The sequence below is a fragment of the Canis lupus genome, chromosome 9 (assembly GCF_011100685.1).
Source record: "Canis lupus familiaris isolate Mischka breed German Shepherd chromosome 9, alternate assembly UU_Cfam_GSD_1.0, whole genome shotgun sequence".
NCBI lineage: Eukaryota > Metazoa > Chordata > Mammalia > Carnivora > Canidae > Canis > Canis lupus.
Window position 1 is genome coordinate 16,973,010 of NC_049230.1, and position 15,964 is coordinate 16,988,973.

A 15,964-nucleotide genomic window follows, 5' to 3' on the forward strand; every position below is an offset into this window, starting at 1 on the left:
GCTGGCCACAAACTGATGAGCATTTTTTATAGGAGAAGGGAAGTGGGATGGTGTGTAGGGGGGTATTTAATTTCTCTTGTCAATTCACTTTTTTTTTTTTTTAAGATTTTATTTATTTGAAAGGGAGCGTGCACAAGCTTGGGTGGCGGGGGTGCTGCAGAAGGAGAGGGAGAAACAGACTGATGCACCTCTGGATCTGGTCATGACCTGAGCTGAAGGCAGATGCTTAACCATCCGAGGCACCCAGCACCCTGCTGAATGCTTGTCCTTTTCTAACCATGGAGAATGCTAAGGAGACCAGCCGGGATGCTTGTTTAACCAGTACATTGCTGTGTCCTCCCCTCACCTGTTTTTCCTTTTTCTCTTTTCTTTTTTTTCTTTTCTTTTCTTTTCTTTTCTTTTCTTTTCTTTTCTTTTCTTTTCTTTTCTTTTTTCTTTTCTTCTTTCTTTTCTTTCCTTTTCCTTTTCCTTTTCCTTTTTTTCTTTCTTTTCTTTTCTTTCTTTCTTTTTCTTTTCTTTTCTTTCATTAAAGTTCTGTGGTTTTTAGTATATGCAACCACAACTATGAATTTTAGACAACTCCAAAAGAAACTCTGGATCCATTAGCATCCTTCCCCATTCTTCCCTTCCCCCAGGCCCCCAGCAACCACTAATCTACTTTCTGTTTCTTTGGATTTGTCTCTTCTGGGCAGGTGAGGGGCCTGGGGAGCTAGTGGGTACTGAGATACCATTGGTTCTGACCACAGCTCCGTCCAGTCTCCAATAAAGAGGAGGCACAGCCCCAGAGAAAGATTGCCCCTTAGGGACCACGGAATTTATTATCTCGAGAGGGAGTGGGATGCTACGAATAATTATGTGGGACACAGGGCAAAAGGTAGTTGCGTGGGCACCCTAAAGAATGGCAAGAGCTCTGAACCTGGAATCAAAGTCTGAAGCTGAAATTAAAGTTGCCCATTCCCTAGCTGACTTCAGTTGGGCTACCAACCTCTCTGACTGTCCATTTCCTGTACTGGAAATAGAGGTTTCCAGGCTGACCTAGGATACAGCCCTGAGTGGATACCAACAAGGGATAATGCGGGGCTTCTGTGAGTCAGTTCTATATACTGTGGGTCATATAGTTAGCTCTATTCTAAATAATGTAACAGAGCTGGGAATATTTCCATTTGAGTTGCTCAGCACAGGACGGTTGAGGTAGGTTTCAAGTGAAGTAAAATAGGACACCTAGAAGTGACCTGAGCCCTTTGTCCACTGGTGTGATGGAAGTTGTCAAACAGTACACAGAGAATCTGATGGTGCATGGTGGAGATGAATTTTTTTTCCCTTTGAACATTATGATACCTCACCTTTTTTGATAGCTTTATTGAGAGATAAGTCACATACTGTACAGTTCACCCATTTAAGTGGTTTTTAGTATTCGTAGACCTGTGTGACCCTTACTGTGATTTTTGAACATTTGTTATCCTGAGAAGAAACCTCGTACCTTTTAGCATTCACCTCACCATTTTTTCAGATCACCCAGTCCTAGGCAACCACTAATCACTGGTCTGGTCTGTCTCTAGACTTGGTAGAGATGCTTTTTAGACTGCATTATCCCACCCTGTGGTCTCTAGGAGCACCATGCAAAGAACTTCTATTTTGGTTTTTATCTTTTTCATCTTTTTATTCTAACACATGGTGTGGGAAGGAGGGTGCTGTGCACACACAAGTCTCACACAGGAGCATTGGATGGCGGACCATTGAATTTCTAGGCTCCACAGTCAGACCAGCTACGGATTTGACCGATAAATAACTTGCTGCTGCTCATCACCACTAGGTGGTGCTGCTGGTTCATCCCACTGACCTATACTCAGCCTTGGCAGGGGTGGCTCTTGGGGGAGGGTACCAGGATCCATCTTCTTGCCTGGACACTGGGAATAACCCAAAAAATGTACTACAGCCATGGATATTCCTGGAAGAGAAAGGCAAATGGGCACCCAGAGCAGAGGACTCGTGAGTGCCAATAATAATAAAGGTGGCAACAGTATTCTGTAAAACAGTGGTCACTGCCATTACGGACCATACTGGATACCATCATAGGCACTTTACATACATCATCTCTACTCTTCATACCCAGCAAGGCACATATATTGCATCTAATTTACAAAGGGAGAAACCAAGGTTCCAGAAGATAAAGTGACTTTCTGGAGGCCACATGGCTGCCTCAGGTGCTGTCTGAAGACCACACACTGGCTTCCAGAGCTTGGCACACAGAAAAGGAAGCAAAAGTGCACTATGGAGACCACTGGGGAGGGCCCAGAGCACAGAGACACAGCTGCAGGTGCAGAACCGTGTCAGCTAACAGGAAAGGGAATGAGTGCTGGATGGAGGGGAAGAACCAGGGCATGGGGGTGTGAGATGCGTTACTAGGCCTTTGGAGACTGTAGACGAGGAGACCTGGACCTACTTTCAGCGCTTATGACATTCTTTGGGAAGCAAAAACTACAATCAATGTTCTAAAATTGGACTGTGTTGATGACTGCACAACTGTATACATGTACTAAGAGCCTTCAAATTGCTCTCTCACAATGGGTGAATTGTATGGTGAGTAAATTACACCTCAAGAAAGCTAATGTGAAATTTATAATCATGAAACCAATAGCAATGGGGGTGCCAAGTTAGTGGGTCTCAGAGGTGCTGTAGGCACTTTGCGAAGAGGGTAAGAGTATTATCTTGGAGTAGAAAGCCTGGTTGATGGCTGTCCAGCATCTGCTTGAATGTTTTCAGTATCAGGGAGCTCAGTACCTCACAAAACAGCCCATTCTAGTTTGGGATGACTAATCCTCAGAAAGTTGAGATCTATCACTTGCCCTTATCCTTCAGAGCAGAATAAACCTCTTTGCTTTGTCATGTAATATTCCCTCAAGTCATTTTTATCCCACACCAAACCCTCAGGATTTTTCATATGTAAGATGTCTAGCCTCTCCTATTCTTCTGGTAGCTCTCTGCCATACTTGCTTTGATCTGTCAGCATTCTTAAAATGTGGGGGCCAGTGGTGAGCCTGATAATCTAGATGCCAGCCCAGTGATGTGGCTAACAGTTTGAATCCTAGACTTAAGCTCTCTGAGTTCAAATCTTCACAAAAGGTCAGCTGTGTGACAATGGATAAAAGTGCCAACCTCTCTGAGCCTTATATTTTAATCTAGCCTTATTCATCTTCCCAGGAATCCTCAAAGATACTGTCAGGTGCTTTGGCAAAAATATACAGTATGCATAGCAGTGTCTCCATATACCAGTCAACATTGGAAATGAGGTTAATTTGACCAGTTATCTTTAGTACTTTGGCCACTAGTAACACCTGCCCATCTTCCCTAAGGGCTCAAAACCTTGCTGACTCCAGATCAACATTAGACCTGCCAGTCTGTACTTTCTGGAGTCCACTTTCAGATATGGGCAACATTTCCCTATCTCCAGTTTCTCCCCACCTCTCATAGCTTCCTGATTTCTCAATATTTACCAGTAGGGGTTCTGCAGTCACACCAGAGAGTTCTTGGATATATTTAGTTGGAATCAGAAGAGCTGAGCCCATGTAAAGGAGCAGGGCTCTCCTTGAGCACTGCGTCATCTATCTTGGGTCCCAATTATCCCCTAATAATGTTTGTTAGCCTTTTCAGCTTGAAGATTATTCTCTTTAACATAGGAAATGGAAATAGGAAGAAAGGATACTAGCTTTTTCCCAGTCTTTTATTAATATCTTTTATTAATATCATGTTATCTGCCTGGAACGTCTCTTCCCTATTATTCTTGCTTGGAAAAAAATTTAACTTTTAAAGGCTGCCTTTGTTATAGTTATATTTTATCACAAGACCTCATCATTCTGGCATTCGATAATAATACCACCTAATATCTCTTGAATACTTGTTCTAGTCGCCATGCTGTCTTCCACGTTATTTGTTTCGGCAGTAGACATTTCCAAAACCATCCTTATATCATTTGTCCTTCAGTTTTTCTCATTCCTGTCCTCTTAAAATCTGAGTTTAGCCTGGGCTCCCAGTGTAGCCACTTGGATTTCTTTAAAAGCCACTTCCCTTCCTCCTGATTGGGTGGATCCTGCCCCTGAGGAGTCCTGCCTTCCAGGACCTGCCAGAAGGGTAGGTTCCCCAGAGCTGGATGGATGGCTGGTACAGGGTCCTTACAAAAGGGAGAAGGTGGAGAGGTGGGCTGACCCTAGGAGTGGAGTGGGAAAGAGCCTGAAGGTTAAAGTCTAGGAAGTTTGGGCATGGCAGGAAGTGGGGAGAAGAAAGTCATTGCAGAGGGAAGCTGTAACAGTGTGAACCCATCTGTGAGGGTTCATTGTATGTGTTGACTTCACTGGGCTAAGGGATGCCCAGATGGCTGGTAAAACAGTATTTCTGGGTGTATCTGTGAGGGTGTTTCCAGAAGAGGTTAGTATGTGACTAAGTAGGCTGAGAAAAGTTCATCCCCACCAGTGTGGGCTGGCATCATGCAATCTCCTGAGGGCCAGAGTAGAACAAAAAAAGTGGAGGAAGAGCAAATTTTCTTTTCATTGTCGGGCTCCAACATTCATCTCTCCTGTCGAGCATTGGAATCAGAGCTACTGGTTCTTAGTCCTTGGACACTGGGACTTTCATAGGGCTGACCTCCTTTGGCCTCAAGATGGAATTATGCCACTAGTTTTCTTGTTCTCCATCTTGCAACAGCATATGGTAGTATATCTCAGCCTCCATGTAAGCCAACCCCCATAACAAATCTCCCCTTATGTATCACTGTATGTTCTATTGGTTCTGTTTCTCTGGAGAACCCCCAACACACACCATCATTTCTCTTTTTCTTAAAGATCTAAACTTCTTTTTTTAGAGAGAGAGCATGAGCAGGGGGAGGAGCAGAGGAAGAGGGACAAGCAGATTCCATGCTGAGCGCGGAGCCTGATGCAGGCCTCGATCCCACGACCCTGAGATCATGACCTGAGCCAAAACCAAGACTTGGACGCTTAACCAACTGAGCCACCCAGGCACCCCCATCATTTCTCTTTTTAACCATGAAGGTCAGAAATGAGTCCAGAGGAGTGGTTGTCTCTCCTACTTCCTCAACCTACTGAGGATGAAGGCCGGCAACAAGCAGATAAGATGTTCCAGGACACTCTAAGTAGAATGAGCCTCTCCTGTTTAGCCAAGAGCCATATTTCCTCACCACTCCTGCATTTCGCCTCTGTTGCATTCTGTGATTTGCATTAAAAAAAAAAAAAAGAAAGATAAAAGAGGGCACCCCAGTGGCTCAGCAGTTTATTAGCGCTGCCTTTGGCCCAGGGCTTAATCCTGGAGTCCCAGGATCGAATCCCATATCAGGCTCCCTGCATGGAATCTGCTTCTCTCTCTAGCTGTGTCTCTGCCTCTCTCCCTCTCTGTGTGTCTCTCATGAATAAATAAATAAATAAAATCTTTAAAAAAAAAAAAGAACCTTCCCACTGTGCTGTCAATTTTGAAATAAAGAACTGAATTTTTGCAAAATCTTTGTAGGGCCTCGTACTGGGTAGGTGTTCCACAAATATTTGGTGAGTTAATGAATGAAATCAAAGTGTTGTCCTTATGCTCTTCTGGCTGGGTCATGTACAGAAGTATCCCAGAATTCCATCATTTGCATATATTTCTCCTTTAACTGACCCTAGAAATTCACCACGCATCCTATTCTCAGATGTGTGGATTTCCACAAGCCTTTTACACACAATGCTTATAAAAGACCTGTTACTTGTTCATGTGACTAAAGATCCGAAGAGACTAGCATCCCAAAGGAGCAATATCTCTCTTTGAAGGCTTTCCAACCTAAAGCAAACATCTTAGGGATAAGCATGCAGTAGACAGTTAAACACTTGGTTACTGATTAGGGAACATAAATATGCAAAAGTGGTTAATTAAAAAGAGCTGTGTTATAGATAATCAAATAACAAGTTATCTAGAACAGTCAAATCTGCTGTGCTCTGCATATAGGGAGAGGAAGCCTCCAGCAGCTAGAGAGATCTTCCTTCTAATCAGGCTTCCATCAGGATGATGTTGCCAGTAGCTGTGGATACTGTTGCACTTATCTGCTACTCTTGGAACAAACTCGTGGGAGATTGAAGTTGAGCAGCAGAAGAGGACTGTCCCAGGAGTAAACACTTGAGCGAATACCCCACACACGGGTAATGAAACATTCACCACCAGTGTAAACCTGTTAAGGTTGCCGTGTGTTGCACCAAAGACGCTTAGACACAAGCTCAAGAATTTAGAAGGCCAGGAGCACCTCTACTTGCTAGATGGGATGCTACCCAATTCACAAATCATTTAATAAAGCTGATTAGATTTTTTAAAAAGTATTTGGGTGCCCAATTAACAAGACATGGCCCAGGAAACTATAGATTTCAAATTTGAGAAAAATTGGTGAATTTAGACAACTTGAGTATCCTCTCCTCATTAGGGCAGACAGCCTCAGCCTCCAAACCCTGGCTGACAAGGCTTGCTGCTGAGATGGGAACTGAAAGGAGTAAAATATATTCTCCGTTATCGTGCCAGTTATTGAGATGTGTAACAAATCCACAAATCGACAATCTCCTTTAATGAAATAGCTCAATTCTCTGTGTATTAATCTGCTGATGGACTCCAGAGGTTGTGCTGTCTGGGAGTGTCGCTCTCCCTGGCTAAGTTGGTAGGGTTTGGCTGGTAGAGGGTCCTTTCTGAGGGCTTCTGTGACAGAAGCAAATCACAAATCCGGCTTTTCTGACCCCTTCAGCCAGCAGATTTTGCTTTCTCTTTCACCCCCGATGCTGCTTCTCTTCTGAGACAGAAAAGACAGCTGTAGAGCACAAAGATTATTGTCAAAGGGCCTGAGCTGGGATCCTGCCTGGCTCCACTGCCAAGGGGTTAGGTGATTGTAGCTTCCCGAGGCTCAACTTATCCATCTATAAAATAGGTACGATTCTATCCCCCAGAATCATTCAGAAGGTTGCTGGAAGGGGGTGATGCCTACGTGGCTTTACCTTAAGTTTTAAAGAACCGTATGTATGAGCGCAGATTTTGTCACCCACAGTCATTACTGAAACGCCGATGATCATCAGCTTTTAAGAGCTCTTCGACACAGGGCTGCCCTGCAGATGGCGCTGTGGCCCAGAGAATGCTCAAGAGAGAACCCTAGCAGGTGGTCCTACACCTGAGAGGGTTGGGCGATGGATGGATCCAGCCGGGCTTCTACTTCTTGTAAGTCCTGGGTGTGTGCCCCAATGACACTGTACCCCAGGGTCACATTTGGCTTCTCAGAGCCAGTTCCCTGCTTAACCAGTGATCCTCTTTCTCCTTTTCTGCCTTCCCTGGTGGATGGAATGTGGGTCTCGCCTGCTCAGTCATGCCCTTTGACTCCTATGAGCCACTGTAGCAAGTGGTATGTCTGAGACCCTTTCGATCCCTTCAGGGCATCTTAACACTCAGAGGACTCCTCGGGGCTCCATCTATCTAGTGATGGTGGCCATCAGCTCTGTTCTTGGAAACAGCCTTGTTCGGACTTTGTTTCCCATCAGCGATGAAGCAAGGGAGGCCATCTGGCAAAGACTTTAAGCCAGTAAAAGAGAGAAGGTGCCAGGACCCCCACGTGGTGGGGGGGGGGGGTCAGAAGACAAAGGCCCAGGCCAAAGGGTAGGCTTGGCTCCAGTTGGGTGGGATTCCCATCTCACCACCCAGCGTTTCTGTGACCAGGGGTTCCTTCCCTCCCTGTACAGAAAAGAGGGTGATACCTGCTCTCTAGGACAAAGTAGCAAAGACTAAGTGAGATGAGTCATGCCAAAGGCTTGGCAGAGTGCCTGGCACACGGTAAGATTCAAATGATGGTCATTAGTATTCAGTGAGGAGCAGAGGTTGATGAGGTGGGGGGTATCAGACCAGAGAGGATACCCACAGCTCATGAGGGAGGCCCGACTGTGGGGAGAAAGTGACAGAGGGGAGGAAGGTTTCTTGATGAGCCTGGAAAGCTATGGTAGAGGCCTACCCTCACTCTGCTGGCCCTGGGGCAGCCATGCTGGCAGGGAGCCAGGCACCAGGCAAAGGGAGCCAACCATCTGGCCTGCTGTTTTTGCAAAAAAAACCAAACCAAACAAACAACAACAAAAAAACCCATGGTGGCTTGGACTTGGAGAGCCCAACTCCTTTGACCACAACTGCAATGGAGACCAAAGCCTCTTAGAGACTCTCCACCCTGATCCACAACGTTCAGACCAGCATACTGCAGTGGCCAATGAGTGTAGGATCTAGCCTCCAGGAACTCTACACAGAGGCCTGAGGGCCAGAGTGTGCACTGAGCAAATCACAAATCATGAGAGGACTGATCCCATCCCCCAGGGGCACAGCCTCCTCTGTGTCCCATGAAGATGCCTCCCTACCACCACTGCGATATTTATTACCCTGCGCCGTTAGAAGTGCGGGTTCTGACACCAGACTGCCTGGGTTCACATCCTGCTTCCACACATGTGAACTGTGTGACCTTGGCAAGTTGCTTAGCCCCATTGTGCCTCAGTTTCCTCAACTGCAAATGAGTCAGGAGTGTTCAAGTAATGCATGTAAGGTAGCAGCAGGGCCTGGTGTGTAATGTGTGTCCTGCAGGCGTGAGCTGTATGACTGTGTCTGGCACCCCAGGCACCCCGACACCTCATCCCTTTCTCTCCTTTTACACCCCATCAGTCTCTGTCTCCCCACCTTTCTGTCTCTCTCTTTCTCCCTGCCTTTGCTCTTCCCTCTCTCATCCATTCAGCAAACATGCCAGGCTGAGGGGAGGGCAGGTGTGGGTTACCCAGCGATAGAATACAGAGTGGGCACTGCACGGATCTCCCAGGCCCCACCGCTTGTCAGACCTGCCCACATTGCTGATGTCTTTACGGTCACTACCAGGGAGCCGGGCTCCCAGGCCTCAGAGACTGATCCAGCCCAGCCTCCGCAGAAGATAGGGTTGCTATCTCCCTCAGCCTCCAGGGAGAGCTGGTGACCCTGGGGGAGGTGATCTTCCTTCCTGAGACGCCCGGAAGTGAGTGGGGCTGCTGGGTGACAGCAGAGCTGTCAAATCCAGGAACTCATTTGGGGACAGTGCGCTGCTGCCCTGCTAATGACAGAGCTGTCACTCACAGGATACCATGGCATCGTGTAGGACCAGACACTGCTGTCTCTCCCCAGATAGGTAACAGATGTCATGGGGGTTTGGGGTTTCTGATGGGGAGAGTTGGGATTCCCCCCACCTCCAGTCATGTCACATCTCCCAGAGTCACACAGAAATGTCCTTACACACCTCAAGGCCTTTGCACGGGGCATTCCCTCTGCCCAGCCTGCCCTACTAGGGGGCCTCAGTCACACAGAAATGTCCTTACACACCTCGGTCCTCCTCCATCTGACAATGTCTCACATATCCTTCAAGGCTCGGTTCCTGGGGCACGTGTTCTGGGAAGTCGCCTTCAGTACCCCAGGACAGAAGGAACCCCATCCTTCTCTGCACTGCTCTGATGCCCTGTACATACTTTTCCTACCACAGTGGTCACCGTGAATGACAGTTATTTGTTTAGGGCTTGTTCCCCCTGCCACAGACAGTGAGTTCTTGAGACAAAAGGCCGGGCCTCAGCTTTCTCTGCATCCTGCAGCTGAGGACATAGTTGGCATCTAACGAATGTGTTCTGAGGAGTGGCTTGTCATTGCTGTCACTATCCACCTCTACACAAGTCTCAATACTGAGTGGGAACCAATCCCTGCTTGATGGGCTTTGGGCAGCATCCTGCTTTAGTGAGAGGTTTAGAAAGCTAGCTGGAAAGAAGGATCTAGAATGAGGAGGCCTTTTCCTGTTGAGGACCAAATCTAAGCCTTTCTTTTTCTTCCTTCCTTCCTTCCTTCCTTCCTTCCTTCCTTCCTTCCTTCCTTCCTTCCTTCCTTTCTTTATTTCTTTCTTTCGATTTTTAAAAAATTTATTCATGAGAGACACACAGAGAGAGGCAGAGACATAGGCAGAGGGAGAACAGGCTCCCAGTGGGGAGCCCGATGTGGAACTTGATCCCAGGACCCCGGGATCACAACCTGAGCCAAAGGCAGATGTTCAACCACTGAACCATCCAGGCTTCCCTAAGCTCTTTTTTCCTAACGAACTAGGAAACACCAGTTGAGAGTTGTCTTTAAATGTTCATGAGCTGGGATGTCTGACTTTGGCTCAGGTCATGATCATGGGGTTGTGGGATGGAGCCCTGCATCAGGCTCCCTGCTCAGCACAGAGTCTGCTTGTCCCTCTGCCCCTCCCTCTGTTCATGCTGTCTCTCTCTCTCTCTCTTAGATAAGTAAATAAAATCTTTAAAAAATAGTAAATGTACATGAGGAGTTTGAGCTCAGACCTAGTCAAGCCTTTTATTCCCATCTGATGTGACCCACAAACAGGGAATGGTACCCACTGGAGGCAGAACTGAGGCAGGGTTGCCTGGGCAGAAATCCAGGGAGATGCTTCAGGGACCAGGGGAAGAAAACAAAAGCAGTTTCGTTTCAATTTTGTAATGCAGAAATATAAAGTGTTCTGCATGTTTACTTTTTAAAACAGAGAATAGAGGGATGCCTCGGTGGCTTAGTCGGTTAAGCATCTGCCTTTGGCTCAGGTCACGATCCCAGTGTCCTGGAATCAAGCCCCACATTGAGCTCCCTGTTTCTCCCTCTCCCTCTGCCTGCCTCTCTGCCTACTTGTGTGCTCTCTCTCCATGATAAATAAATAAATAAATAAATAAATAAATAAATAAATAAATAACCAAAATAAAACAGAGAAGAAAGAAGATAAAATGACTTAAACACGTGAAGGGAGTAATTAGAAAAAAAGTTCCTTCCATCCTGTGTGATAACCAGTTGAGGAAGAGAGACAGCAGGGCAGAGAGAAGAGGAAGGGAAGGAGGGAGGATGTGTAACATGGGAGCGAAGGACTGAGAGAGAGAAAGAGAGAGACAGAGAGAGAAAGAGAGGGACAGTGGGTGAGAGAGAGAAATCTTTGAGAAAGCCCAAAGAGATGGAAACATACACACACACTCCTCCAAGACTTGCTTTTTAATTGTTTCTGTTTGTGTTTTGTTACTGCTTTTACCAGTTTAAGGGGGAATTTTGAACACATTTCTCTTGTTTCCTGACTTCTAGAATGAGAAGTTCTTAATGAGATGTCTCATGACATTCTTAGTATTGATCTTTTCTTTTAGTCTGTTTTGTTTTTCCCTCTGAAAACTTAAGATCTTCTTTTATCTTCATGTACACCACCATGAAATTAATGGAGACCTTTATTCATATTCATTGTATTGGGTGCTCAGTAGGCTTTTATTTTTATTTATTTATTTTCAATGGGCTTTTTTTTTTTTTTTCCAGCATGAGCAGTGGGGAGGGCCAGAGGGAGAGAATCTCCAGCAGATTCTCTGTTGAGCTTGGAGCCCAAATCGGGGCTTTATTTCATGACCCTGAGATCATGACCCCAGCCAAAATCAAAGGTTGGTCGCCCAACCAACCGAGCCACCCAGGCACCCCTTAATACTTTTTTAAATTTTAATATTTTATTTGGGGAGGAGGGGCAGCCTGATGTGGGGCTCAGTCTCAAGATCCTGAGATTAAGACCTGAGCTGAAATCAAGAGCCAGCTGCTTAACTGACTGAGCCACCCAGGTCCTCTGCCATGGGTTTTTACAATCTGGAAATGTAGGTCCTTCAGTTCTGGAAAATATTTTTGTATTACTTCTTTGATCATGGACTCTCTTCCATTTTCTTTATTCTGTATTTCTTCTGTTGGGCCTCCTAGGTGGATATTTGTTTGACTTTCCCTATTTTTTCTGTCTCCTCTTTTCCATACCTTTATATTTTGTCTACTTGCAAAGATTTCCTTGGCCCTATCTTTCAAACCCTCCTATTTGCTACTTCATTTCTACTATCATATTTTTTCTTTTTTAATTTTAATTTTGTTTTTTAAAAAATATTTATTTATTCATGAGAGACACATACACACAGAGAGAGAGAGAGAGGCAGAGACACAGGCAGAGGGAGAAGCAGGCTCCATGCAGGGAGCCCAATGCAGGACTGGATCCCGGGACTCCAGGATCACGCCATGAGCTGAAGGCAGACGCTCAACCACTGAGCCACCCAGGCGTTCCTCTTTCTTTTTTTAAAGTAAGATCTATGCCCAACCTGAGGCTTGAACTCAGGACCTTGAGATCAAGAATGGCATGCTCTACTGACTGAGCCAGCCAGGCATTCATCTGTTATTGGATTTTCAATATCCAAGGGTTTTCTCCTTTTTACCCCCTGATCATTCTCTTTTAAAAATAGTTTTTTGGGGTGTACAATTTATGCACCATGAAAGTCATCCATTTGAAGTGTGATTCAATGATTTTTAGTAAATTTACAGAGATTTGCAACCATTACCACAATCCAAGTTGGATTATTCCTTTTTGTATAGTCTTTTATTCTAGTTTCCTAGGTGAAATATCTTCTCTTGTCTCTCTGAAGACATTGATGCCTGTTTCTTTGATGTTTTCAAGTTCCTCCCTCTGTTGATCAGCTGGCTTCACTTTCTGCCTTTCATGTTGGAGAACTTCCTCAAATTCTTGGTTATCCTTTTCAGTCCACTAATATTTAAGAGGAAAACATTAAAAAGCCATCTGGACACTCCATGTGCATGAGTTTCACTTGTCTATTGATGAGCTTCACCATAGGAGTTATATAAGGGCAATTTCTTTGAGGTTCCCCAAATGTCAGTAACAGTGAGTCTTTTTTAAGGGGCCTTTCAGTTTCTCTAGAAAAGAACCTACCAATCTCTCTGGGGTTGGGGTGGATGAGTCGGGTGGGCTAGTGCTGATCTAGTTGCTAGATGTCCTTGGAGATGCGTAGGTCAAGGGGCTGGGGATACAACCATTTGTAGATTGACTTTCATGCAATCCTTCTGTTTTCCCTCTGGCTTCTCTTTCTTCTGCTGTTCCTGCTGATCAGGGTTTAGACCCTCAGTTTCTCCATGGAATAAACCCCCTGCTGGGGGAGGGGAAAAGTGGTCACTTGGCTGTACTGCATGGGGGTGGGAACTTGCCATGTCTTTCTACCGACCGCTCAGTTTCCAGTTGGGCAGAACCTGCCAAGTTTCCAGTTCTACAACTCATCCTTGTCTTCTGCAGTCCCTGGTGCCTGCAATACCTGTGTCTTGCCAAGAATCCGCAGCTTGAATTGGCTCTGTTTTCGTTAGCATCCCCCTGAGTAGGCACATGGTATTCAGATTTCTCAGCTCTGATAATTCTTCCACCTGCTTTCCATCTTCCAAAAATCTGTTGACATCTTTTGTCTTCTGCTGGGTTTCTTTTTTCCCTCTCATTCTTTTCATTCCTGTGGGCTCATACATTTTTTAAAATTCTTTAACTCACATTTTAGTGGCGTTTCAGAAAGAAACAATGATAAATCCATGTACTCAGTTTGCCAGGCTTTGCCTGAGATGGGGGATGAAAGGCCTTTCAAGCTTTGTTTTTTTTAGATGTTTTTGCAACTGTAGACATAAGGAGAGACAAGAGGAGGTCTCCTGTATTCTATACATAATATGTTATGGATTCTTTTCTTATTAGAGTGAGCTTCCCACTCTGGGTCACTGGTTCTTTGAAAAAAAGGTGGAAAACTGAAGGAAATCTTGAGAAAGGATGATCAAAGGGATGGATCTTGGATTCAGGGAAAGTTTGAAGATGTTGATGCTGTTTAACTGGGCAAAGAGGCTCAGGGATGGTTTAGTTTTTCTATAGATCAATCCTTAATGTGATTTTTGTCCTTATACAACATGCCGCACTGACCTATTTTGTGTTGATATGAACTTCCATGTTGCTGTAGAAGAGGCATCCTAAAACTTGAAAGAGAGGAGGAGGAGAGGAGAAACTAGGACTGTATTAATTAGGATAGTCTAGGCAATGCTACCATAATGGATAAACGTTGAAGTGCTAGTGTCTTAATTCAGTAAAGGTTCATTCCTTTCTCACATCACCATCTTATTGCTGCTTGGTTGCTCCTCCAAGAGGTGGCCTAGGGACCCCTGCTGCATTCATCTGTTTGCTGTACGTCTGGAACACATGGTCTCTCAAGGTTCTGCAGAAGGGAACAGAGAATTGCAAGATCATGCTTTTAAGGGCCAAGACCAGAAGTGATTTATATCTTCTACCCACACCTATTGGCCAGAACTCTGTCCTGTGATCCCAAATTACCTGTAAGGAAGGATGGGAAATGTGGTCTTCCTGTGTGCTCTCGAAGTAATAGTGTTGCATTGTCTCCGCCATCTGTCTACCAGGTCTTCTGAGGGGGATGCCAATATTCTTAGAGGAGGAGGGGAGATATGGTCTTTGTGTCCATAATGCCTGACCAAGAGGTAATAATGTTCAATTAAAGTAGGAGACAGACGTCAGACATAAAGAGAGATTTCTTGATTTTAAGGGAGTCTAACATTAGAATGGGCAATTGAGAGGTGGCACCTACTCTTACAGATCCTTAGGAAAAATGTTCCTGGGAATCGATGGATCTGCCTGCTTAAGAGGTAAACTAGATAATCTTTTGAGATCCCACTTAATTCTAGGATTCTATTCTCAAATATGCAGGCCTTACAGCTTGTAAAGCAGGACCTCCAGGGCCAGGTGTGGGTCTAGGTTTTGTGAAGCCTGAAGCTTACAGTACTTTGGGTACACTCTATAAGAAAAATAGGTATCTTCTGTAATTCAAAATGGGGTACAGGGCTTGGAAGGGACCCTCACAGGTGGAGGGTCTCAAGCATAAACTTATTAGCTTCTCAATAAACCTTCCTCTGGCAGGGACAAGCCCATTGCTCCTTTGGAGCCAACAGATTCCAAAGCATCTTCCCCAACATACTTGATTTTCCAGATTCTAGATCAGCTTCATGATTTTCTTCAATTTTTTAATTCAGCAAAAATTGTTGAATGCCCACCATGTGCCTGACACTGGGCTGGGCCCTTCATCACCCACCTCTGTTGCAGGGCTGAGCTGGGCACTAGCTCAGGGGACATCCGTCCTGAACCCAGGAGCTCCTGAGTCCATGCAGGCAGGATTAGAGCAAAGGAGGAAGAAGCCACAGGAACAGGCACAGAAAGCCAGATGGGAGAGCAGAGCCACGTGTGACCTGGGGACACAGGGAGTCGTCTGTGGATGTCAGGTCCCTGTGCTCAGGGGAGAAATCCGTGCTGCTGTCTTGCTTTGCCAAGGAAATGTTCCTATAGAAACTGCAGAGACCTCAGAGCTGCTGTGGAAGAGAAGGCTCAGCTGTGTCCTCGACTGTGTCCTGCGGCCCCTCTGTCAGACATATCACTCCTCTCGAGGGGCTGGAGTCTGGAGTCCAGTGTCACCATGAAGAGTCAGCAGTCTGGACTATGACATTTGGTCTGGAGCCCAACTGTCAACCCTGTCCCCACAATTGTCCCTGGTGCTGTCTGGGCCTTTTCCAGCTGATCGAACGGCAGTGTCTGGAAAACTCTTCACCATTGCTAGGTCCCGCATACAACCTCTCTTCTCTTAGAATTCGCAAACAGCAGAAAATCAAACTAACAGTGATTTCTGAAGCCCTCTCAGAAGACCAGGTTACAGATTGGCAGAGTGACCTTGTAGGACCCCTTCATTGCCCTGGGCCTCTTTTTCCTTTCCTGTAAACTGAGAAAATAACCCCTGTGAAGGACAATTTTTGTCTCTGTGGACCAGGTCAACAAGGATCTGGGAGGTGGGGGAGGGACACTGACATCTCAGAATCTGTCTTCTGGTCCAGCTGCATGGGTGCTAGACAGGGGTCCCCACGGGTCTAGACAGGGGTCCCAGTCAGTTAGGTGAAATGGAGATAATCTAGCAGGTCCAGGCCCTGGGAGGCCCCAAATCTGCTTTATGGTTTATGATGTTCTTGCATGGTTTGCATAGAGCTGAGACCTGGCAAGCCTAGGGGGAAGGAATAAAAA